Raw genomic sequence first — 25764 nt, forward strand, 5'->3', positions numbered from 1 at the left:
ACCGCTTAAATAACCTTAATTCCCTCCAACCTGACACAGCCAAGCAAAACAACGGAAGTTTCGATTTCGCCATGGAACAGAACGCGTAGACGGCTTTGCCGCTGGCCGCTACCGCAGATCGCCTCCCGTGTGACAGGTAATAAAAGCGACAGCGACAAATGTTGCTGATCGCGGTCGTTTGTCGCCTCCCGTGTGTCGAGCCCAGAAGGCAGGATATTTAAATTTGAACTAAAATGCACTGAAGTGCCAAATTATTGACTACATGTGTCTGCTGCATGATTAGACACACATTTATATAGTTTGTCAGCAAAAAAATACTTGGTTTGGGGGTGAATTCCTCTTTAGGTGTTGTTTGTGTGCATGTTGTTCAGTAGCTAATGCTATAATTAACATCATAGGGCTTTTTTTTCGTAAGCCCTACACACAGTGCTTGATGCGCGTTTGGGGAGCGCAGGCGCTGGTTTAGTGTGAGAGATTGGAGGTGTGGTGTGAGAGCGTGTGTCTCAAGCTCAGTGCGTGAGAGTTGGCAGCTCACCAAAGAAATTCATGTTAGGTTAAACATCTAAATCCAATCCCTCAATTCAATTTAGCAAATAAACGTCTGCTCCAGGTGAGGCTCGAACTCACAACCTTGGCATAGCTTCATGTTATACTATCTTATAAGTACCACGCGCTACCCGATTGCGCCACAGGAGCTTATGGCATCACGTCTACAGTTAGAATTATGAATGTAAAGAACTTAAACATTACAGTTTTTCTCAGTTGCTTTGGTGCATTTCTCACAACAGAATTAAACTTTGCACAACAGTTAGTTCAACCTCCACAACATGTAGTCGTTTTGGCACAACCTAGTGGCGGTTTCATGTTCATTTCGACCAAAGGCATTTGCCTTTGACATGAAGCAGTTGAGTAAGTATTTGGAGCCATTTTCAGAAGGCACGCTGTCTCATATCATCTTTATGCTGATGACTGTCAGATCTACTTTTCATTCAAGCCAACTCAATCAATGCAAGTTCTGTCTGATTGTATCGATAATGTTAAGCTTTGGCTTGCTGATAACTTCCTCCATCTGAATGACTCCAAAACAGAAGTAATCGTTTTTAATCCTCACAGCATCCCGGCTACTCATCAACCTGACCTCAACTATCTCTCACCTAATGTCTCCACTGTAATTTCCAACCTTGGAGTTAAAATAGACCAGGCTCTGAAGATGGATGCTCAGGTCAATAACACAGTTAAATCATGTTTTTACCACCTCAGGCGTATCTCTAAACTTAAGCACATCCTGAGTGTCCGTCTTCTCAAATCAGTAGTCCACACTTTCATCACTTCACGGCTGGATTACTCCAACTCCTGCTTATACGGCATCAGTAAAGCAGCTCAATCTAGACTTCAGCTAGTCCAGAATTCAGCAGCTAGGTTCCTGACTGGAGTTGACAGAAGACAGCACATTACACCAATTCTAAAATCTCTCCACTGGTTGCCCGTTCATCTCAGGATCAATTTCAAAATCATGCTGCTCACTTATAAATCCCTGAACAGTCAAGCTCCTCCATATCTGTGTCAACTCGTCCATTACTACAATCCGCCTCATGCTCTCAGGTCTGAGGATAAGCTCCTCCTAGCTCTTCCAAACGCACGTCTGAAAAGCCGTGGAGAAAGGGCTTTCTCTGTCTGTGCTCCCAAGCTGTGGAATGCATTACCACTACTAGTGAGGCAAGCACCAACAATTAGCATTTTTAAATCTCACATGAAAACTCACTACTTCAACCTTGCATATAATACATAATCATGGACCACTTTCGACATCTGCATTCTTTCTACAATAGAATGCACAATAATTAACATCTGTATTACTGTGGTTCTTTCATATGTTTTTATCTGTTGTTTCACATTCCTTTGTGTTTTTAGTGTTTTACGACTGTTAGTTCGAGTATTTTCTTGTTTTCATTTTTTCTTATAAACTATGCTTTAAATGTCATTCTGAACGTGTTAATTAACTGTAATCTTTTAATGTACAGCGCCTTGTCTGGTTGTAATGCCATGTTGAATGCGCTTTATAAATAAAATGGTATGGTATGGTATGGTAGTAAGTACAAATATCTAAAGAATGGTCACTTTTGACTTGCTATTCATCACTATCTCCTTGCTTTTATCATGAATGTCACAATTATTTATACTTGTACCGGCTGAGTAGTCATTGTCCTTACAACTAATGGTCCATTTCATTGCTCGTGTCATTGCACTCAAATCTGTTGAACATCTTGTCAAACACTTTGTATACCCATTTTGAAAACCCTGTTTTTAAGGAGTTTCCATGGAAATCTCCATAAATCACTTTTCTCAGGTGAACCTTATCTCACACTAATGAAAATTGGTGTGTCCTGGTGACAATCGGACAATGTATGGTTTGGGAAAATGTTAGCTTCCATCACTCTGCTGTAGTCAGGCAGTGGTTTGCAGCACACGGCAGGATGCTTATGGAGTTTCTTCCTCCTTACGCTCCATTCCTAAATCCAATTGAGGAGATTTTCTCTTCCTGGAGGTGGGAGGTATATGACAGGCATCCACATACCCACATGGCCCTGCTAGCAGCTATGGATGCAGCTTGTGATTGTCCTTTCTGACTGTGACAGCAATTATCAACAAAATTTTGATCACAAGGATCTTTATGGACCGAACCATAAAGACGTCTGTACTTACAAACCTCCGCCACTATGAGCACTTGCCAGTCTGCCATGTTTTTCCATGCAGGACCGTCCGCGTGGTTAGAAAATTTCCTAGGTGCATGCAGCGGAAACTTTGGGCCACGTGGACGTAAAGCGTGCTAAAGTGACGTAATTTTGCCACGGGGAGCTGTGTCTGGCAACCTCGCAGACGCGTCAAGCATAAACCGAGCTTAAAAAGGGAGGCCCAGACTTCCCTCTCACCAACCACTTGAGCCAGCTCCTCCGGGGAAACCTAAGGTGTTCCCTGGCCAGGTGAGAGACACAGTCCCTCCAGCGTGTCCTGGGTCTGCTTTTAGATTTCCTCCCAGTTGAACGTGCCTGTAAAGCCTCACCAGGGAGGTGTCCAGGAGGCATCCTAACCAGATGCCCGAGCCACCTCAACTGACTCCTCTCGTTGTGGAGGAGCAGCGGATCTACTCTGAGCCCCTCCTGGATGATCGAGCTTCTAACCCTATCTCTAAGAGAGAGCCCAGCCACTCTGTGGAGAAAACTCATTTAGGCCACTTGTCTCTGTGATCTTGTTCTGTCGGTCAAATCACTTTAAACATAAACTAACTGATAAAAATGTGCTCCTGGTAAGGCTCGAACTCACAACCTTGGCATAGCTTCATGTCATACTGTCCTATAAGTACCATGCGCTAACCGATTGCGCCACAGGAGCTCCTACCATTACATCTACAATTAGATGTATGAATGTAAAGAACTTCAACATTAAGTGGCGTGTTTATATTTAAATGTTAGGATGTTTAGGTCAGTTGTAACTGTTCACAGACATTTTTACAACCTCTAAGATAGACTCAAGGTGGAGGAGAGACACTCCTGACCGACTAGCTCGCTAAGTCTGTAGATCTTTTGTTGATGCTAAAGTACAACCGCATGTTCAACGTTCCGAGAAACCAATAAAATATTCATCTATTGATTATTGCCTCACAACAAGGAGGTTCCAGGTTGGAATGCCAGCTGCAGCTTTCAGCACAAATTTAAGATATGCTGTCCATTCATGTTTGAGGCTGGCTCCTCTCAATGTGGAGGAGCAGCCGATCTACTCTGAGCCCCTCCTAGATGATCGAGCTTCTAACCCTATCTCTAAGAGAGAGCCCAGCCACTCTGCAGAGAAAACTCATTTAGGCCGCTTGTCTCTGTGTTCTTGTTCTGTCGGTCACTACCCATGTTTGAGTTTTGTCTGGTTACTTTGATTTCTTCCCTCTCATCAGAAAGTTGCATGTCGGGCTCGATTATTAAAGGTTTTAATCAAATCACTATAAACATAAACTAATTGATAATCATGTGCTCCTGGTGAGGCTCGAACTCACAACCTTGGCATAGCTTCATGTCATACTGTCATATAAGTACCATGCGCTAACCGATTGCGCCACAGGAGCTCCTACCATTACATCTACAATTAGATGTATGAAGGTAAAGAACTTCAACATTAAGTGGCGTGCTTATATTTAAATGTTAGGATGTTTAGGTCAGTTGTAACTGTTCACAGACATTTTTACAACCTCTAAGATGGACTCAAGGTGGAGGAGAGACGCTCCTGACCGACTAGCTCGCTAAGTCTGTAGATCTTTTGTTGATGCTAAAGTACAACCGCATGTTCAACGTTCCGAGAAACCAATAAAATATTAATATATTGATTATTGCCTCACAACAAGGAGGTTCCAGGTTGGAATGCCAGCTGCAGCTTTCAGCACAAATTTAAGATATGCTATCCATTCATGTTTGAGGCTGGCTCCTCTCAATGTGGAGGTGCAGCAGATCTACTCCGAGCCCCTCCTGTATGCCAGGGCGTCTCACCTTATCTCTACGGTAGAGCCCAGACACCCTGCAGAGAAAACTAATTTTGGCCTCTTGAATCTGTGATCTCGTTCTTTAGGTCATTTCTCACTGAGTTTTATCTGGTAACTTTGATTTCTTCATCTTCACATGAGACTTGCACGTTTAGTTAATTGATAAAAACATTTACTCAGATCACTACACATAAAACGTTTTGCTTTAAGTGAGATTTGAACTCATATATATATATGAATATGCACATATATATATATATATATATATATATATATATATATATATATATATATATATATATATATATATTCATATATTCATATATATAAATATTCATATTTCTATGCTTGGATTAGATACTGAATGTTTTGGGCTTAACTTTAAAGTTTTTATTTGATTCTGATTATTTCAATTTTTTTTCTTCATTCATTTCATTCAAAATAAAAACAAATAAAACATATAAACAATAAGAAATACATAACAAAAATCATATTTGAACAAAAAGCAGAATGAAGAAAAACATCTTATAATTTCTGCCCCATTTTCCAGTAGAAATAATCAATTTATATATAATTTCCATTTGTCAGACACACATACAGATTCATTTAAAACTTTTTCCTGTTCTTAATTCCAGTGCGATCATGATCATTGATTTAATTTACATTTTCATAATTATTTAGTACACTCAATTTGGTACATTTTTTGAATATATTAAATGACAGAGTTTTTTAATTTCCCTTTTAAGGTTATTCCATAATTTAACACCATTTACAGATATATTCCACTCCTTAGTTTTAGTTCTAAATCTAGGTTTTGTAAACACATCAGTTTCTTTCAGCATGTAATTATTAGTTCTCTTTTCAAATATCCCCTGAATGTTTGTTGGCAGAGTACCTAAATTGGCTTTATACATGGTTTGTATGATTTTCCAGTCATTTAAATCATTTCAGTAATTCATATTTAATAAACAATGGGTTTGATGGATCTCTACAGCAGGTATAATTGATGATTCTCAGAGCTCTTTTCTGTAAAATAAATAAGGGTTGTGTGTAGTTTTTGTATGTTGCTCCCCAGATTTCTACACAATAAGTCAAGTATGGAACAATCAGTGAATTGTACAATGCCAACAAACCAGAATTAGTCAGAAAAAACTTGACTCTATGTAATACTCCGAAGGATTTGGCAATTTTACCCTTTGTGTAACTAATATGGGATTTCCATGACAAGTCTTCATCAATAAGAACTCCAAGAACTTTAGTTTCTTTCTTTTCTTTTTTTTTTTTTTTTACCGTGTCCTGTCTGGCTGTGAAGCAAACAGAATTGATGTCTGAATGCTGGTGACAAGCCTTACAGATTTACTCTCAGGTGGAGCATCAAAGCGTCTGCTTTTAATGTCACGCCTGATACTTAAAACTTTATTGTTGTTGTTTTTGAATGCTTTGTAATTCTGACCAGACACGGAGTCAGAGGTGAAAGAGAAAGGGGAAGACAAAAGGGGGGGAGAAGGGGGGGGGGGGGGGGGTTTCCACAAAAATAAACAATAATGAACAAGAGTCTGCTTCTAGACCTGCAGAAAGAGAAAGAACAGAAAAAAGGGACACACAACAATACATCACGAGCAAGTTATCACCGCGTCAACCTGATGGTGAAATATAAAATCAACATTGTTTAACTGAACAATCACACGATAATAAATCACAGTGCATTTAGTGTCAACAAAGGCCTTAAGACCTGTGTTGAACGTGCCCAAGCCCATACTTTTGAGAGCACCATGTGAGCACCTGTGTGTGTACACGTGCTTGTTTATGTAAGGTTTATCTATAGGAGCGTCCAATAGAGAGTGTGAGTGACCACAGACCTGCCCCCCAAAGATGCGTAGGAGACGGGGGGAGCTCCAAGTCCCAGAGATCCAGGCGCTGCCCCAGAACACAGGAAACCCAAGGAGACTGCAACCAGAAAGGCCCCCGCCCCCCTCGAGAGGCACAGAGGGTCGCCCCAGGGGGCCACAACCAGCAGCTGGCAGAGCCCCTGGAGATCTCAGCGGCAAGCCCACAGGCCAACCCGCAGCCTCCCACCCCCTAGCCGGCCGAGGCCGGGACCCAGCGACCCGGGACCCAGGGGCGACCACCCCCGCTGGGAATCCAGCAGAGCCCAGGGACCCAGACCCCACCAGGCAGCAACCGGGATTGACCAGGCAGGTGCCAAAGATCTTAAACCCCCTGACCCGGGAGCCACGAACACTCATGCAGACCAAGGCACCACACCCCACACCAGGTGTGGCAGGGGGAGGGGAGACGAAGATCTATATCATCAAAAGAAGTCCCAGGAGAAGAGAGGAGTCAAAAGCCCCACCTGACAAATACAGTCATACACAAACACAGTCACACACTCCCTCCCTCATGCTCACACATGCACATACAACAAAGACTTACAAAAATGCATGCCGGACACCCACTCATGCTCCCCATACACACCCTATTCACTCTGGTCCCGGTACTGCTGCACATGGGGTACAACCATCACCGGTAACCAGAGTTTGACTCTTTCTGCTGGGGTGCTGATGAGCAGGCTCCCCCGCCCAACGCTGAGCACAGCAACCCACCACCCCAGACCCCAACCAGACGGCCAGATCTCCCTCCTAGCCTCCAGCCCCAGGAAGCCAAGCAACAAGAGGTGTGCTAAGACCCCTAGTCTCCCTCCGCCTGCTCCAATATAGTGTTGTGTGTTCATGAGGTGTATTCCTTTTGTTGATGCTAAAGTACAACCACATGTTCAACGTTCAGAGAAACCAATAAAATATTCATCTATTGAATTCCATCCATGCATCGGTTTTTGTCCTCTTATCTGGGGTCTGGTCGTGGGGACAGCAGCCTAAAGCTTGGTTCATGCTTGACACGAGTACGATCCGCGCGGAAACCAGATTCATGGATGGAACACGCCTCGGAAGTTGCAGCGTTTATGGTTCCTGTGGCTTACCTTCGCTGTGAGCCAATATTCTCCCAGACTGTAGGGGGCAGCGTGGGGCTCTACAGCATGCATCCAACACTACACCATAGTAGAAGAAGAAATGTCTTTTTTTTTTTTACAACATTCTTTCACCGGGTCCTTGTCTTTTCTGACTGTGACAGCAGTTATCAACAAAATTTTGATCACGGGGATCTTTATGGACCGAACCATAAAGACGTCTGTACTTACAAACCTCCGCCACTATGAGCACTTGCCAGTCTGCCATGTTTTTCCATGCAGGACCGTCCGCGTGGTTAGAAAATTTCCTAGGTGCATGCAGCGGAAACTTTGGGCCGCGTGGAGGGGCGTAGTTGCTAAAGTGACGTAATTTTGCCACGGGGAGCTGTGTCTGGCAACCTCGCAGACGCGTCAAGCATAAACCGAGCTTAAACAGGGAGGCCCAGACTTCCTTCTCACCAACCACTTGAGCCAGCTCCTCTGGGGAAACCTAAGGTGTTCCCTGGCCAGGTGAGAGACACAGTCCCTCCAGCGTGTCCTGGGTCTTCTTTAAGGTCTCCTCCCAGTTGAACGTGCCTGTAAAGCCTCACCAGGGAGGTGTCCAGGAGGCATCCTAACCAGATGCCCGAGCCACCTCAACTGACTCCTCTCGTTGTGGAGGAGCAGCGGATCTACTCTGAGCCCCTCTTGGATGATCGAGCTTCTAACCCTATCTCTAAGAGAGAGCCCAGCCACTCTGCAGAGAAAACTCATTTAGGCCGCTTGTCTCTGTGATCTTGTTCTGTCGGTCAAATCACTATAAACATAAACTAACTGATAAACATGTGCTCCTGGTGAGGCTCGAACTCACAACCTTGGCATAGCTTCATGTCATACTGTCATATAAGTACCATGCGCTTACCGATTGCACCACAGGAGCTCCTACCATTACATCTACAATTAGATGTATGAATGTAAAGAACTTCAACATTAAGTGGCGTGTTTATATTTAAATGTTAGGATGTTTAGGTCAGTTGTAACTGTTCACAGACATTTTTACAACCTCTAAGATAGACTCAAGGTGGAGGAGAGACGCTCCTGACCGACTAGCTCGCTAAGTCTGTAGATCTTTTGTTGATGCTAAAGTACAACCGCATGTTCAACGTTCCGAGAAACCAATAAAATATTCATCTATTGATTATTGCCTCACAACAAGGAGGTTCCAGGTTGGAATGCCAGCTGCAGCTTTCAGCACAAATTTAAGATATGCTGTCCATTCATGTTTGAGGCTGGCTCCTCTCAATGTGGAGGTGCAGCAGATCTACTCCGAGCCCCTCCCGTATGCCAGGGCGTCTCACCTTATCTCTACGGGAGAGCCCAGACACCCTGCAGAGAAAACTAATTTTGGCCTCTTGAATCTGTGATCTCGTTCTTTAGGTCATTTCTCACTGAGTTTTATCTGGTAACTTTGATTTGTTCATCTTCACATGAGACTTGCACGTTTAGTTAATTGATAAAAACATTTACTCAGATCACTACACATAAAACGTTTTGCTTTAAGTGAGATTTGAACTCATATATATATATATATATGAATATGCACATATATATATATATATATATATATATATATATATATATATGAATATGCATATATATATATATATATATATATATATATATATATATATATATATATATATATATATATATATATATATATGCATATTCATATATATATATATATATATATATGAATATGCACATATATATTCATATATTCATATATATATATATATTCATATTTCTATGCTTGGATTAGATACTGAATGTTTTGGGCTTAACTTTAAAGTTTTTATTTGATTCTGATTATTTCAATTTTTTTCTTCATTTATTTCATTCAAAATAAAAACAAATAAAACATATAAACAATAAGAAATACATAACAAAAATCATATTTGAACAAAAAGCAGAATGAAGAAAAACATCTTATAATTTCTGCCCCATTTTCCAGTAGAAATAATCAATTTATATATAATTTCCATTTGTCAGACACACATACATATTCATTCAAAACTTTTTCCTGTTCTTAATTCCAGTGTGATCATGATCATTGATTTAATTTACATTTTCATAATTATTTAGTACACTCAATTTGGTACATTTTTTAATATATTAAATGACAGAGTTTTTTAATTTCCCTTTTAAGGTTATTCCATAATTTAACACCATTTACAGATATATTCCACTCCTTAGTTTTAGTTCTAAATCTAGGTTTTGTAAACACATCAGTTTATTTCAGCATGTAATTATTAGTTCTCTTTTCAAATATTCCCTGAATGTTTGTTGGCAGAGTACCTAAATTGGCTTTATACATGGTTTGTATGATTTTCCAGTCATTTAAATCATTTCAGTAATTTATATTTAATAAACAATGGGTTTGATGGATCTCTACAGCTGTTATAATTGATGATTCTCAGAGCTCTTTTCTGTAAAATAAATAAGGGTTTTGTGTAGTTTTTGTATGTTGCTCCCCAGATTCCTACACAATAAGTCAAGTATGGAACAATCAGTGAATTGTACAATGCCAACAAACCAGAATTAGTCTGTAAAAACTTGACTCTATGTAATACTCCGAAGGATTTGGCAATTTTACCCTTTGTGTAACTAATATGGGATTTCCATGACAAGTCTTCATCAATAAGAACTCCAAGAACTTTAGTTTCTTTCTTTTTTTTTTTTACCGTGTCCTGTCTGGCTGTGAAGCAAACAGAATTGATGTCTGAATGCTGGTGACAAGCCTTACAGATTTACTCTCAGGTGGAGCATCAAAGCGTCTGCTTTTAATGTCACGCCTGATACTTAAAACTTTATTGTTGCTGTTTTTGAATGCTTTGTAATTCCAACCAGACACGGACACAGAGGTGAAAGAGAAAGGGAAAGACAAAAGGTGGGGAGAAGGGGGGGGGGGGGGTTTCCACAAAAATAAACAATAATTAACAAGAGTCTGCTTCAAGACCTGCAGAAAGAAAAAGAACAGAAAAAAATGGGACACACAACAATACATCAGGAGCAAGTTATCACCGCGTCAACCTGATGGTGAAATATAAAATCAACATTGTTTAACTGAACAATCACGCGATAATAAATCACAGTTCATTTAGTGGCAACGACAGCCTTAAGACCTGTGTTGAACGTGCCCAAGCCCATACTTTTGAGAGCGCCATGTGAGCGCCTGTGTGTACACACGCTTGTTTATGACAGGTTTATCTATAGGAGCGTCCAATAGAGTGTGTGAGTGACCACAGACCTGCCCAAAAGATGCGTAGGAGACGGGGGGAGCTCCAAGTCCCAGAGATCCAGGTGCTGCCCCAGAACACAGGAAACCCAAGGAGACTGCAACCAGAAAGGCCCCCGCCCCCCTTGAGAGGCACAGAGGGTCGCCCCGGGGGGCCACAACCAGCAGCTGGCAGAGCCCCTGGAGATCTCAGCGGCAAGCCCACAGGCTCGCCCGCAGCCTCCCACACTCTAGCCAGCCGAGGCCGGGACCCAGCGACCTGGGACCCAGGGGCGACCACCCCCGCGGGGAACCCAGCAGAGCCCAGGGACCCAGACCCCACCAGGCAGCCACCGGGATTGACCAGGCAGGTGCCAAAGATCTTCAACCCCCTGACCCGGGAGCCACGAACACTCATGCAGACCAAGGCACCACACCCCACACCAGGTGTGGCAGGGGGAGGGGAGACTATGATCTATATCATCAAAAGAAGTCCCAGGAGAAGAGAGGAGTCAAAAGCCCCACCTGACAAATACAGTCATACACAAACACAGTCACACACTCCCTCCCTCATGCTCACACATGCACATACAACAAAGACTTACAAAAATGCACGCCGGACACCCACTCATGCTCCCCATACACACCCTATTCACTCTGGTCCCGGTACTGCTACACATGGGGTACAACCATCACCGGTAACCAGAGTTTGACCCTTTCTGCTGGGGTGCTGATGAGCAGGCTCCCCCGCCCAACGCTGAGCACAGCAACCCACCACCCCAGACCCCAACCAGACGGCCAGATCTCCCTCCTAGCCTCCAGCCCCAGGAAGCCAAGCGACAAGAGGTGTGCTAAGACCCCTAGTCTCCCTCCGCCTGCTCCAATATAGTGTTGTGTGTTCATGAGGTGTATTCCTTTTGTTGATGCTAAAGTACAACCACATGTTCAACGTTCAGAGAAACCAATAAAATATTCATCTATTGAATTCCATCCATGCATCGGTTTTTGTCCTCTTATCTGGGGTCTGGTCGTGGGGACAGCAGCCTATAGCTTGGTTCATGCTTGACACGAGTACGATCCGCGCGGAAACCAGATTCATGGATGGAACACGCGTCGGAAGTTGCAGCGTTTATGGTTCCTGTGGCTTACCTTCGCTGTGAGCCAATATTCTCCCAGACTGGAGGGGGCAGCGTGGGGCTCTACAGCATGCATCCAACACTACACCATAGTAGAAGAAGAAATGTCTTTTTTTTTTTTACAACATTCTTTCACCGGGTCCTTGTCTTTTCTGACTGTGACAGCAATTATCAACAAAATTTTGATCACGGGGATCTTTATGGACCGAACCATACAGACGTCTGTACTTACAAACCTCCGCCACTATGAGCACTTGCCAGTCTGCCATGTTTTTCCATGCAGGACCGTCCGCGTGGTTGGAAAATTTCCTAGGTGCATGCAGCAGAAACTTTGGGCCACGTGGAGGGGCGTAGTTGCTAAAGTGACGTAATTTTGCCACGGGGAGCTGTGTCTGGCAACCTCGCAGACGCGTCAAGCATAAACCGAGCTTAAACAGGGAGGCCCAGACTTCCCTCTCACCAACCACTTGAGCCAGCTCCTCCGGGGAAACCTAAGGTGTTCCCTGGCCAGGTGAGAGACACAGTCCCTCCAGCGTGTCCTGGGTCTGCTTTTAGATTTCCTCCCAGTTGAACGTGCCTGTAAAGCCTCACCAGGGAGGTGTCCAGGAGGCATCCTAACCAGATGCCCGAGCCACCTCAACTGACTCCTCTCGTTGTGGAGGAGCAGCGGATCTACTCTGAGCCCCTCCTGGATGATCGAGCTTCTAACCCTATCTCTAAGAGAGAGCCCAGCCACTCTGTGGAGAAAACTCATTTAGGCCACTTGTCTCTGTGATCTTGTTCTGTCGGTTACTACCCATGTTTGAGTTTAGCCTGGTTACTTTGATTTCTTCCCTCTCATCAGAAATTTGCATGTCGGGCTCCATTATTAAAGGTTTTAATCAAATCACTATAAACATAAACTAACTGATAAACATGTGCTCCTGGTGAGGCTCGAACTCACAACCTTGGCATAGCTTCATGTCATACTGTCATATAAGTACCATGCGCTAACCGGTTGCGCCACAGGAGCTCCTACCATTACATCTACAATTAGATGTATGAAGGTAAAGAACTTCAACATTAAGTGGCGTGTTTATATTTAAATGTTAGGATGTTTAGGTCAGTTGTAACTGTTCACAGACATTTTTACAACCTCTAAGATAGACTCAAGGTGGAGGAGAGACGCTCCTGACCGACTAGCTCGCTAAGTCTGTAGATCTTTTGTTGATGCTAAAGTACAACCGCATGTTCAACGTTCCGAGAAACCAATAAAATATTAATCTATTGATTATCGCCTCACAACAAGGAGGTTCCAGGTTGGAATGCCAGCTGCAGCTTTCAGCACAAATTTAAGATATGCTATCCATACATGTTTGAGGCTGGCTCCTCTCAATGTGGAGGTGCAGATCTACTCCGAGCCCCTCCCGTATGCCAGGGCGTCTCACCTTATCTCTACGGGAGAGCCCAGACACCCTGCAGAGAAAACTAATTTTGGCCTCTTGAATCTGTGATCTCGTTCTTTAGGTCATTTCTCACTGAGTTTTATCTGGTAACTTTGATTTCTTCATCTTCACATGAGACTTGCACGTTTAGTTAATTGATAAAAACATTTACTCAGATCACTACACATAAAACGTTTTGCTTTAAGTGAGATTTGAACTCACATATATATATATATATATATATATATATATATATATATATATATATATATATATATATATACATACATCCATACATGCATTCATATATTCATATTTCTATGCTTGGATTAGATACTGAATGTTTTGGGTTTAACTTTATAGTTTTTATTTGATTCTGATTATTTCAATTTTTTCTTCATTTATTTCATTCAAAATAAAAACAAATAAAACATATAAACAATAAGTAATACATAACAAAAATCATATTTGAACGAAAAGCAGAATGAAGAAAAACATCTTAGAATTTCTTCCCCATTTTCCAGTAGAAATAATCAATTTATATATAATTTCCATTTGTCAGACACACATACAGATTCATTTAAAACTTTTTCCTGTTCTTAATTCCAGTGCGATCATGATCAGTGATTTAATTTACATTTTCATAATTATTTAGTACACACAATTTGGTACATTTTTTGAATATATTAAATGACAGAGTTTTTTAATTTCCCTTTTAAGGTTATTCCATAATTTAACACCATTTACAGAAATGTTCCACTCCTTAGTTTTAGTTCTAAATCTAGGTTTTGTAAACACATCAGTTTCTTTCAGCATGTAATTATTAGTTCTCTTTTCAAATATCCCCTGAATGTTTGTTGGCAGAGTACCGAAATTGGCTTTATACATGGTTTGTATGATTTTCCAGTCATTTAAATCATTTCAGTAATTTATATTTAATAAACAATGGCTTTGATGGATCTCTACAGCCACTATAATTGATGATTCTCAGAGCTCTTTTCTGTAAAATAAATAAGGGTTGTGTGTAGTTTTTGTATGTTGCTCCCCAGATTTCTACACAATAAGTCAAGTATGGAACAATCAGTGAATTGTACAATGCCAACAAACCAGAATTAGTCTGTAAAAACTTGACTCTATGTAATACTCCGAAGGATTTGGCAATTTTACCCTTTGTGTAACTAATATGGGATTTCCATGACAAGTCTTCATCAATAAGAACTCCAAGAACTTTAGTTTCTTTCTTTTTTTTTTTTTTTACCGTGTCCTGTCTGGCTGTGAAGCAAACAGAATTGATGCTGAATGCTGGTGACAAGCCTTACAGATTTACTCTCAGGTGGAGCATCAAAGCGTCTGCTTTTAATGTCACGCCTGATACTTAAAACTTGATTTTTATTGTTTTTGAATGCTTTGTAATTCCAACCAGACACGGACACAGAGGTGAAAGAGAAAGGGGAAGACAAAAGGTGGGGAGAAGGGGGGGGTGGGGGTTCCACAAAAATAAACAATAATTAACAAGAGTCTGCTTCAAGACCTGCAGAAAGAAAAAGAACAGAAAAAAATGGGACACACAACAATACATCAGGAGCAAGCTATCACTGCGTCAACCTGATGGTGAAATATAAAATCAACATTGTTTAACTGAACAATCACGCGATAATAAATCACAGTGCATTTAGTGGCAACGACAGCCTTAAGACCTGTGTTGAACGTGCCCAAGCCCATACTTATGAGAGCACCATGTGAGCACCTGTGTGTGTACACGTGCTTGTTTATGTAAGGTTTATCTATAGGAGCGTCCAATAGAGTGTGTGAGTGACCACAGACCTGCCCCCCAAAGATGCGTAGGAGACGGGGGGAGCTCCAAGTCCCAGAGATCCAGGCGCTGCCCCAGAACACAAGAAACCCAAGGAGACTGCAACCAGAAAGGCCCCCGCCCCCCTTGAGAGGCACAGAGGGTCGCCCCGGGGGGCCACAACCAGCAGCTGGCAGAGCCCCTGGAGATCTCAGCGGCAAGCCCACAGGCTCGCCCGCAGCCTCCCACCCTCTAGCCAGCCGAGGCCGGGACCCAGCGACCTGGGACCCAGGGGCGACCACCCCCGCGGGGAACCCAGCAGAGCCCAGGGACCCAGACCCCACCAGGCAGCCACCGGGATTGACCAGGCAGGTGCCAAAGATCTTCAACCCCCTGACCCGGGAGCCACGAACACTCATGCAGACCAAAGCACCACACCCCACACCAGGTGTGGCAGGGGGAGGGGAGACTATGATCTATATCATCAAAAGAAGTCCCAGGAGAAGAGAGGAGTCAAAAGCCCCACCTGACAAATACAGTCATACACAAACACAGTCACACACTCCCTCCCTCATGCTCACACATGCACATACAACAAAGACTTACAAAAATGCACGCCGGACACCCACTCATGCTCCCCATACACACCCTATTCACTCTGGTCCCGGTACTGCTGCACATGGGGTACAACCATCACCGGTAACCAGAGTTTGACCCTTTCTGCTGGGGTGCTGATGAGCAGGCTCCCCCGCCCAATGCTGAGCACAGCAACCCACCACCCCAGACCCCAACCAGACGGCCAGATCTCCCTCCTAGCCTCCAGCCCCAGGAAGCCAAGCGACAAGAGGTGTGCTAAGACCCCTAGTCTCCCTCCGCCTGCTCCAATATAGTGTTGTGTGTTCATGAGGTGTATTCCTTTTGTTGATGCTAAAGTACAACCACATGTTCAACGTTCAGAGAAACCACTAAAATATTCATCTATTGAATTCCATCCATGCATCGGTTTTTGTCCTCTTATCTGGGGTCTGGTCGTGGGGACAGCAGCCTAAAGCTTGGTTCATGCTTGACACGAGTACGATCCGCGCGGAAACCAGATTCATGGATGGAACACGCGTCGGAAGTTGCAGCGTTTATAGTTCCTGTGGCTTACCTTCGCTGTGAGCCAATATTCTCCCAGACTGGAGGGGGCAGCGTGGGGCTCTACAGCATGCATCCAACACTACACCATAGTAGAAGAAGAAATGTCTTTTTTTTTTACAACATTCTTTCACTGGGTCCTTGTCTTTTCTGACTGTGACAGCAGTTATCAACAAAATTTTGATCACGGGGATCTTTATGGACCGAACCATGAAGATGTCTGTACTTACAAACCTCCGCCACTATGAGCACTTGCCAGTCTGCCATGTTTTTCCATGCAGGACCGTCCGCGTGGTTAGAAAATTTCCTAGGTGCATGCAGCGGAAACTTTGGGCCGCGTGGAGGGGCGTAGTTGCTAAAGTGACGTAATTTTGCCACGGGGAGCTGTGTCTGGCAACCTCGCAGACGCGTCAAGCATAAACCGAGCTTAAACAGGGAGGCCCAGACTTCCCTCTCACCAGCCACTTGAGCCAGCTCCTCCGGGGAACCCTAAGGTGTTCCCTGGCCAGGTGAGAGACACAGTCCCTCCAGCGTGTCCTGGGTCTGCTTTTAGATTTCCTCCCAGTTGAACGTGCCTGTAAAGCCTCACCAGGGAGGTGTCCAGGAGGCATCCTAACCAGATGCCCGAGCCACCTCAACTGACTCCTCTCGTTGTGGAGGAGCAGCGGATCTACTCTGAGCCCCTCCTGGATGATCGAGCTTCTAACCCTATCTCTAAGAGAGAGCCCAGCCACTCTGCAGAGAAAACTCATTTAGGCCACTTGTCTCTGTGATCTTGTTCTGTCGGTCAAATCACTATAAACATAAACTAACTGATAAAAATGTGCTCCTGGTGAGGCTCGAACTCACAACCTTGGCATAGCTTCATGTCATACTGTCATATAAGTACCATGCGCTAACCGATTGCGCCACAGGAGCTCCTACCATTACATCTACAATTAGATGTATGAAGGTAAAGAACTTCAACATTAAGTGGCGTGTTTATATTTAAATGTTAGGATGTTTAGGTCAGTTGTAACTGTTCACAGACATTTTTACAACCTCTAAGATAGACTCAAGGTGGAGGAGAGACGCTCCTGACCGACTAGCTCGCTAAGTCTGTAGATCTTTTGTTGATGCTAAAGTACAACCGCATGTTCAACGTTCCGAGAAACCAATAAAATATTCATCTACTGATTATTGCCTCACAACAAGGAGGTTCCAGGTTGGAATGCCAGCTGCAGCTTTCAGCACAAATTTAAGATATGCTGTCCATTCATGTTTGAGGCTGGCTCCTCTCAATGTGGAGGTGCAGCAGATCTACTCCGAGCCCCTCCTGTATGCCAGGGCGTCTCACCTTATCTCTACGGGAGAGCCCAGACACCCTGCAGAGAAAATTAATTTTGGCCTCTTGAATCTGTGATCTCGCTCTTTAGGTCATTTCTCACTGAGTTTTATCTGGTAACTTTGATTTCTTCATCTTCACATGAGACTTGCACGTTTAGTTAATTGATAAAAACATTTACTCAGATCACTACACATAAAACGTTTTGCTTTAAGTGAGATTTGAACTCACACACACACACATATATATATATATATATATATATATATATATATATATATATATATAAAACAATCAAGGCCATTTAGACATCTAACTGCAGGCATATTTACAACCTCTAAGAGGGACTCAAAAGTGAGGAGAGGAACTTAAGACAGATTAGCTAGCCTGTAGAGACCTTTTGTTTGTGCTAACGTACAACTAGCCTATGTGTTTCTTTAAAAACAGTAAAACATCAATCTAATGAATAAATTAAGCAATTACCATTTGTAAATTAGAATTAAATAATATGATCCTAGAAGGTTGCTGGTTCAAATACAATTAGAATTCTTACTAAATGTTTAAATCTAAATGAATAAAATTCACTGATTGAATGCAAATTCTTAGATCATAACTGGAAAGACTCTGAATTTATTCTCAATATTTTATACTTAATTTTGGATGAAAACACACACACACACACAAACACACACACACACACACACACACACACACACACACACACACACACACACACACACACACACACACACACACACACACACACACACACACACACACACATATTTCTATGCTTGGATTAGATACTGAATGTTTTGGGTTTAACTTTAAAGTTTTTATTTGATTCTGATTATTTAAATTTTTTTTTCTTCATTTATTTCATTCAAAATAAAAACAAATAAAACATATAAACAATAAGAAATACATAACAAAAATCATATTTGAAGGAAAAGCAGAATGAAGAAAAACATCTTATAATTTCTGCCCCATTTTCCAGTAGAAATAATCAATTTATATATAATTTCCATTTGTCAGACACACATACAGATTCATTCAAAACTTTTTCCTGTTCTTAATTCCAGTGTGATCATGATCAGTGATTTAATTTACATTTTCATAATTATTTAGTACACTCAATTTGGTACATTTTTTGAATATATTAAATGACAGAGTTTTTTAATTTCCCTTTTAAGGTTATTCCATAATTTAACACCATTTACAGATATATTCCACTCCTTAGTTTTAGTTCTAAATCTAGGTTTTGTAAACACATCAGTTTCTTTCAGCATGTAATTATTAGTTCTCTTTTCAAATATCCCCTGAATGTTTGTTGGCAGAGTACCGAAATTGGCTTTATACATGGTTTGTATGATTTTCCAGTCATTTAAATCATTTCAGTAATTTATATTTAATAAACAATGGGTTCGATGGATCTCTACAGCCACTATAAATGATGATTCTCAGAGCTCTTTTCTGTAAAATAAATAAGGGTTGTGTGTAGTTTTTGTATGTTGCTCCCCAGATTTCTACACAATAAGTCAAGTATGGAACAATCAGTGAATTGTACAATGCCAACAAACCAGAATTAGTCTGTAAAAACTTGACTCTTTGTAATACTCCGAAGGATTTGGCAATTTTACCCTTTGTGTAACTAATATGGGATTTCCATGACAAGTCTTCATCAATAAGAACTCCAAGAACTTTAGTTTCTTTCTTTTTTTTTTTTTTTACCGTGTCCTGTCTGGCTGTGAAGCAAACAGAATTGATGTCTGAATGCTGGTGACAAGCCTTACAGATTTACTCTCAGGTGGAGCATCAAAGCGTCTGCTTTTAATGTCACGCCTGATACTTAAAACTTTATTGTTGCTGTTTTTGAATGCTTTGTAATTCCAACCAAACACGGACACAGAGGTGAAAGAGAAAGGGAAAGACAAAAGGTGGGGAGAAGGGGGGGGGGGGGGGGGGGTTCCACAAAAATAAACAATAATTAACAAGAGTCTGCTTCAAGACCTGCAGAAAGAAAAAGAACAGAAAAAAATGGGACACACAACAATACATCAGGAGCAAGTTATCACCGCGTCAACCTGATGGTGAAATATAAAATCAACATTGTTTAACTGAACAATCACGCGATAATAAATCACAGTGCATTTAGTGGCAACGACAGCCTTAAGACCTGTGTTGAACGTGCCCAAGCCCATACTTTTGAGAGCACCATGTGAGCACCTGTGTGTACACACGCTTGTTTATGACAGGTTTATCTATAGGAGCGTCCAATAGAGTGTGTGAGTGACCACAGACCTGCCCAAAAGATGCGTAGGAGACGGGGGGAGCTCCAAGTCCCAGAGATCCAGGTGCTGCCCCAGAACACAGGAAACCCAAGGAGACTGCAACCAGAAAGGCCCCCGCCCCCCTTGAGAGGCACAGAGGGTCGCCCCGGGGGGCCACAACCAGCAGCTGGCAGAGCCCCTGGAGATCTCAGCGGCAAGCCCACAGGCTCGCCCGCAGCCTCCCACCCTCTAGCCAGCCGAGGCCGGGACCCAGCGACCTGGGACCCAGGGGCGACCACCCCCGCGGGAAACCCAGCAGAGCCCAGGGACCCAGACCCCACCAGGCAGCCACCGGGATTGACCAGGCAGGTGCCAAAGATCTTCAACCCCCTGACCCGGGAGCCACGAACACTCATGCAGACCAAAGCACCACACCCCACACCAGGTGTGGCAGGGGGAGGGGAGACTATGATCTATATCATCAAAAGAAGTCCCAGGAGAAGAGAGGAGTCAAAAGCCCCACCTGACAAATACAGTCATACACAAACACAGTCACACACTCCCTCCCTCATGCTCACACATGCACATACAACAAAGACTTACAAAAATGCACGCCGGACACCCACTCATGCTCCCCATACACACCCTATTCACTCTGGTCCCGGTACTGCTGCACATGGGGTACAACCATCACCGGTAACCAGAGTTTGACCCTTTCTGCTGGGGTGCTGATGAGCAGGCTCCCCCGCCCAACGCTGAGCACAGCAACCCACCACCCCAGACCCCAACCAGACGGCCAGATCTCCCTCCTAGCCTCCAGCCCCAGGAAGCCAAGCGACAAGAGGTGTGCTAAGACCCCTAGTCTCCCTCCGCCTGCTCCAATATAGTGTTGTGTGTTCATGAGGTGTATTCCTTTTGTTGATGCTAAAGTACAACCACATGTTCAACGTTCAGAGAAACCAATAAAATATTAATCTATTGAATTCCATCCATGCATCGGTTTTTGTCCTCTTATCTGGGGTCTGGTCGTGGGGACAGCAGCCTATAGCTTGGTTCATGCTTGACACGAGTACAATCCGCGCGGAAACCAGATTCATGGATGGAACACGCGTCGGAAGTTGCAGCGTTTATGGTTCCTGTGGCTTACCTTCGCTGTGAGCCAATATTCTCCCAGACTGGAGGGGGCAGCGTGGGGCTCTACAGCATGCATCCAACACTACACCATAGTAGAAGAAGAAATGTCTTTTTTTTTTTTTACAACATTCTTTCACCGGGTCCTTGTCTTTTCTGACTGTGACAGCAGTTATCAACAAATTTTTGATCACGGGGATCTTTATGGACCGAACCATAAAGACGTCTGTACTTACAAACCTCCGCCACTATGAGCACTTGCCAGTCTGCCATGTTTTTCCATGCAGGACCGTCCGCGTGGTTAGAAAATTTCCTAGGTGCATGCAGCGGAAACTTTGGGCCGCGTGGAGGGGCGTAGTTGCTAAAGTGACGTAATTTTGCCACGGGGAGCTGTGTCTGGCAACCTCGCAGACGCGTCAAGCATAAACCGAGCTTAAACAGGGAGGCCCAGACTTCCCTCTCACCAGCCACTTGAGCCAGCTCCTCCGGGGAAACCTAAGGTGTTCCCTGGCCAGGTGAGAGACACAGTCCCTCCAGCGTGTCCTGGGTCTTCTTTAAGGTCTCCTCCCAGTTGAACGTGCCTGTAAAGCCTCACCAGGGAGGTGTCCAGGAGGCATCCTAACCAGATGCCCGAGCCACCTCAACTGACTCCTCTCGTTGTGGAGGAGCAGCGGATCTACTCTGAGCCCCTCTTGGATGATCGAGCTTCTAACCCTATCTCTAAGAGAGAGCCCAGCCACTCTGTGGAGAAAACTCATTTAGGCCACTTGTCTCTGTGATCTTGTTCTGTCGGTTACTACCCATGTTTGAGTTTAGCCTGGTTACTTTGATTTCTTCCCTCTCATCAGAAATTTGCATGTCGGGCTCCATTATTAAAGGTTTTAATCAAATCACTATAAACATAAACTAACTGATAAACATGTGCTCCTGGTGAGGCTCGAACTCACAACCTTGGCATAGCTTCATGTCATACTGTCATATAAGTACCATGCGCTAACCGGTTGCGCCACAGGAGCTCCTACCATTACATCTACAATTAGATGTATGAAGGTAAAGAACTTCAACATTAAGTGGCGTGTTTATATTTAAATGTTAGGATGTTTAGGTCAGTTGTAACTGTTCACAGACATTTTTACAACCTCTAAGATAGACTCAAGGTGGAGGAGAGACGCTCCTGACCGACTAGCTCGCTAAGTCTGTAGATCTTTTGTTGATGCTAAAGTACAACCGCATGTTCAACGTTCCGAGAAACCAATAAAATATTCATCTATTGATTATTGCCTCACAACAAGGAGGTTCCAGGTTGGAATGCCAGCTGCAGCTTTCAGCACAAATTTAAGATATGCTGTCCATTCATGTTTGAGGCTGGCTCCTCTCAATGTGGAGGTGCAGCAGATCTACTCCGAGCCCCTCCCGTATGCCAGGGCGTCTCACCTTATCTCTACGGGGGAGCCCAGACACCCTGCAGAGAAAACTAATTTTGGCCTCTTGAATCTGTGATCTCGCTCTTTAGGTCATTTCTCACTGAGTTTTATCTGGTAACTTTGATTTCTTCATCTTCACATGAGACTTGCACGTTTAGTTAATTGATAAAAACATTTACTCAGATCACTACACATAAAACGTTTTGCTTTAAGTGAGATTTGAACTCATATATATATATATATATATATATATATATATATATATATATATACAGTACATATATATACATACATACATCCATACATGCATTCATATATTCATATTTCTATGCTTGGATTAGATACTGAATGTTTTGGGTTTAACTTTAAAGTTTTTATTTGATTCTGATTATTTCAATTTTTTCTTCATTTATTTCATTCAAAATAAAAACAAATAAAACATATAAACAATAAGTAATACATAACAAAAATCATATTTGAACGAAAAGCAGAATGAAGAAAAACATCTTATAATTTCTGCCCCATTTTCCAGTAGAAATAATCAATTTATATATAATTTCCATTCGTCAGACACACATACAGATTCATTTAAAACTTTTTCCTGTTCTTAATTCCAGTGCGATCATGATCAGTGATTTAATTTACATTTTCATAATTATTTAGTACACTCAATTTGGTATATTTTTTGAATATATTAAATGACAGAGTTTTTTAATTTCCCTTTTAAGGTTATTCCATAATTTAACACCATTTACAGATATATTCCACTCCTTAGTTTTAGTTCTAAATCTAGGTTTTGTAAACACATCAGTTTCTTTCAGCATGTAATTACTAGTTCTCTTTTCAAATATCCCCTGAATGTTTGTTGGCAGAGTACCGAAATTGGCTTTATACATGGTTTGTATGATTTTCCAGTCTTTAAATCATATCAGTAATTTATATTTAATAAACAATGGGTTTGATGGATCTCTACAGCCACTATAATTGATGATTCTCAGAGCTCTTTTCTGTAAAATAAATAAGGGTTGTGTGTAGTTTTTGTATGTTGCTCCCCACATTTCTACACAATAAGTCAAGTATGGAACAATCAGTGAATTGTACAATGCCAACAAACCAGAATTAGTCAGTAAAACTTGACTCTTTGTAATACTCCGAAGGATTTGGCAATTTTACCTTTTATGTAACTAATATGGGATTTCCATGACAAGTCTTCATCAATAAGAACTCCAAGAACTTTAGTTTCTTTTACTCTTTGAATTGCAATCCCATCTATTTCCAATGACACATCACTGTTCTTTTTATCATTAAACAGTATAAAATGTGTTTTATTAAGATTCAGGGCCAATCTATTTATATCAAACCAGTTTTTAATTTTAATCAGTTCATCATTCATCACTTTAGCCACTTCCTCATTATTTGATCCTGAGTAAAACAGTGTTGTATCATCTGCAAATAGAATGGTACCGAGTGTCTTAGATACATTTACCAAGTCGTTAATAAACAAAAAGAACAGTTTTGGTCCAAGGACCGACCCTTGTGGCACTCCTCAATTAATTTCACATAGTTTTGACTTGTGGTCCTTTATCTGAACAAACTGTTTCCTATTTTCTAAATAAGTTTTAACCCATTGATGAGCCACACCTCTTATTCCATACTGACCTAATTTTCGAAGTAACCTTGAGTGATCAATGACGTCAAAAGCTTTTTTCAAATCAATGAAAACACTAACAAAGTAATTTTATTGTCAATTGCTGTTGATATTTTATCCGTTAATTCCATTATTGCCATTGCTGTGGAATGTTTAGTTCTAAACCCATATTGTTCATTATTTAAAATATAATTTTTTTCGATGAATTTATCCAACCTTGATACAAATACTTTTTCCAATATTTTAGAAAACTGTGGAAGCAGTGACACCGGCCTGTAATTATTGAAACTATATTTATCACCACTCTTGTACAAAGGAATGACTTTTGCTGTTTTCATTGTGTCAGGAAACTTTCCAGCAGAAAGTGATAGATTACAAATGTAAGTGAATGGTTGAATGACAGATTCTAAGATGGTTTTAACAGTTATCATGTCCAGATCCTGATCATCGGTTGATCGTTTGTTTCCACTGTTTTTTACCATGTTTCGTATTTCTTCTTTATCTACTTTGTCAAGGACAATACTATTGACAGTACTAGTCATTGTGGTCAGTTTATCTTCTATTATTGGTTTGTCTCCATCAAACTCCTACCTACATTTACAAAAAAATCATTAAACTCATCAGTGATTTCTTTATCATCATAAATATCTTTTTTGTCCTTGACAAAGTGATTTGGAATACTGGATTTTGTTTTCTCTCTATTAGTCACACTATTTAGTATTCCCCAAGTAGCTTTTGTGTTATTTTTATTCTGATTCAATAGATTACCATACTAATCTTTTTGTTGCTTCCTAATTATTGTCACCAATTAACTTTTATATTTTTATATCTATCTTCCGCTTTCCTTGTTTGCAATTTTAAAAACTCCTACATAAATTATTCTTTTTTGCACACAACTTCTTTAATCCCTTAGTCATCATGATTTTCCTTTTTACCTGTAGATTAAAATTTAATCAATTTTTTCTAAAGTTGATTTGGTTGCGTTTACCGTTTGGATAAACATTAACAGAATGTATTTAAAAACAAACATGACATAAGAACTGGTTAATTTTCACAATCCCTTCCCCATATATGAGCTTTTGAGAAGAAAAAAGAAGTGACGTCTTTTTAAATTGTCTTATTTTTTGTATAATAAAGTCATTTTAATAAAATACTTTTTATGATCCATCAGAAAAAAAACTTTTAGGTTGAGTCATTTATTAATTTTTTATTTTTGGAGCCACATTAGGTTGGACCAAACCGGGTCACGTGGTGTGAACGTGTAATTGTGTGTAACAAGTTAACGACAGCATCGTGCGTCTGCGGGTGTGCGCGCGCGCGCCTGATAGCGCTCTCCAATTGATCGCCTGCATTGCGCCATCTAGCGGACGCTCCAGCTCCTCTTTCATCCTCCTCCTTTTCCCGTTTTTATTAAATTATTTTTCTGCCACCGACAGAAATAAAAGTGCCAGCGCGAGAGCAGGGACATCAGTAGCCGCTCGTAAAGGCGGTGCACGCGGACGCAGCCTCCACTCAGCCGCTGCCGACTTGCGGAGGTTTTTCCTCTCAAGAGAAAAGACAGAAAACTGCATTTAATGCGCGTCAGTTCAGATTTGTTCTCTTGTTGGTGTTTTTGCGCCGTTTCTCCCAACAGTCCGGATTCAGCCCAGCAGCACCATGAAGGATGCGCGCAGAATCCGGAGACCGCAGGTAAAACATGTTTAAGAATGGAGCTTTTGCATGTTGCTCTGCTTTG

General features: G+C 41.9%; 1 protein-coding gene and 7 non-coding genes across 8 annotated transcripts in view; 1 reads left to right on the top strand and 7 right to left on the bottom strand.

Moving 5' to 3' along the window:
* Positions 1 to 602: 602 nt before the first annotated feature.
* On the bottom strand, positions 603 to 696 carry trnai-uau (transfer RNA isoleucine (anticodon UAU)). The gene is made up of 2 exons: positions 659 to 696; positions 603 to 638 (listed from the first exon to the last, which is right to left on the bottom strand). It is a non-coding gene; the product is annotated as a tRNA-Ile (tRNA).
* Positions 697 to 3296: 2600 nt separating this feature from the next.
* trnai-uau (transfer RNA isoleucine (anticodon UAU)) lies at positions 3297 to 3390 on the bottom strand. The gene is made up of 2 exons: positions 3353 to 3390; positions 3297 to 3332 (listed from the first exon to the last, which is right to left on the bottom strand). It is a non-coding gene; the product is annotated as a tRNA-Ile (tRNA).
* A 627-nt stretch (positions 3391 to 4017) lies between these two features.
* trnai-uau (transfer RNA isoleucine (anticodon UAU)) lies at positions 4018 to 4111 on the bottom strand. Its single transcript has 2 exons — positions 4074 to 4111; positions 4018 to 4053 (listed from the first exon to the last, which is right to left on the bottom strand). It is a non-coding gene; the product is annotated as a tRNA-Ile (tRNA).
* Positions 4112 to 8312: 4201 nt separating this feature from the next.
* trnai-uau (transfer RNA isoleucine (anticodon UAU)) lies at positions 8313 to 8406 on the bottom strand. Its single transcript has 2 exons — positions 8369 to 8406; positions 8313 to 8348 (listed from the first exon to the last, which is right to left on the bottom strand). It is a non-coding gene; the product is annotated as a tRNA-Ile (tRNA).
* Positions 8407 to 12797: 4391 nt separating this feature from the next.
* trnai-uau (transfer RNA isoleucine (anticodon UAU)) lies at positions 12798 to 12891 on the bottom strand. The gene is made up of 2 exons: positions 12854 to 12891; positions 12798 to 12833 (listed from the first exon to the last, which is right to left on the bottom strand). It is a non-coding gene; the product is annotated as a tRNA-Ile (tRNA).
* A 4165-nt stretch (positions 12892 to 17056) lies between these two features.
* Positions 17057 to 17150, bottom strand: trnai-uau (transfer RNA isoleucine (anticodon UAU)). The gene is made up of 2 exons: positions 17113 to 17150; positions 17057 to 17092 (listed from the first exon to the last, which is right to left on the bottom strand). It is a non-coding gene; the product is annotated as a tRNA-Ile (tRNA).
* A 4729-nt stretch (positions 17151 to 21879) lies between these two features.
* On the bottom strand, positions 21880 to 21973 carry trnai-uau (transfer RNA isoleucine (anticodon UAU)). Its single transcript has 2 exons — positions 21936 to 21973; positions 21880 to 21915 (listed from the first exon to the last, which is right to left on the bottom strand). It is a non-coding gene; the product is annotated as a tRNA-Ile (tRNA).
* Positions 21974 to 25371: 3398 nt separating this feature from the next.
* vwc2 (von Willebrand factor C domain containing 2) overlaps positions 25372 to 25764 on the top strand; it is a 100728-nt gene continuing 100335 nt past the window's right edge. Inside the window, exon 1 of the mRNA XM_054749918.2 lies at positions 25372 to 25718. The gene's annotated coding sequence lies outside the window, so the exon portion shown is untranslated. The remainder of the gene's footprint in view (positions 25719 to 25764) is intronic.

This window comes from Nothobranchius furzeri, chromosome 12 (assembly GCF_043380555.1).
Source record: "Nothobranchius furzeri strain GRZ-AD chromosome 12, NfurGRZ-RIMD1, whole genome shotgun sequence".
Taxonomy (NCBI): domain Eukaryota; kingdom Metazoa; phylum Chordata; class Actinopteri; order Cyprinodontiformes; family Nothobranchiidae; genus Nothobranchius; species Nothobranchius furzeri.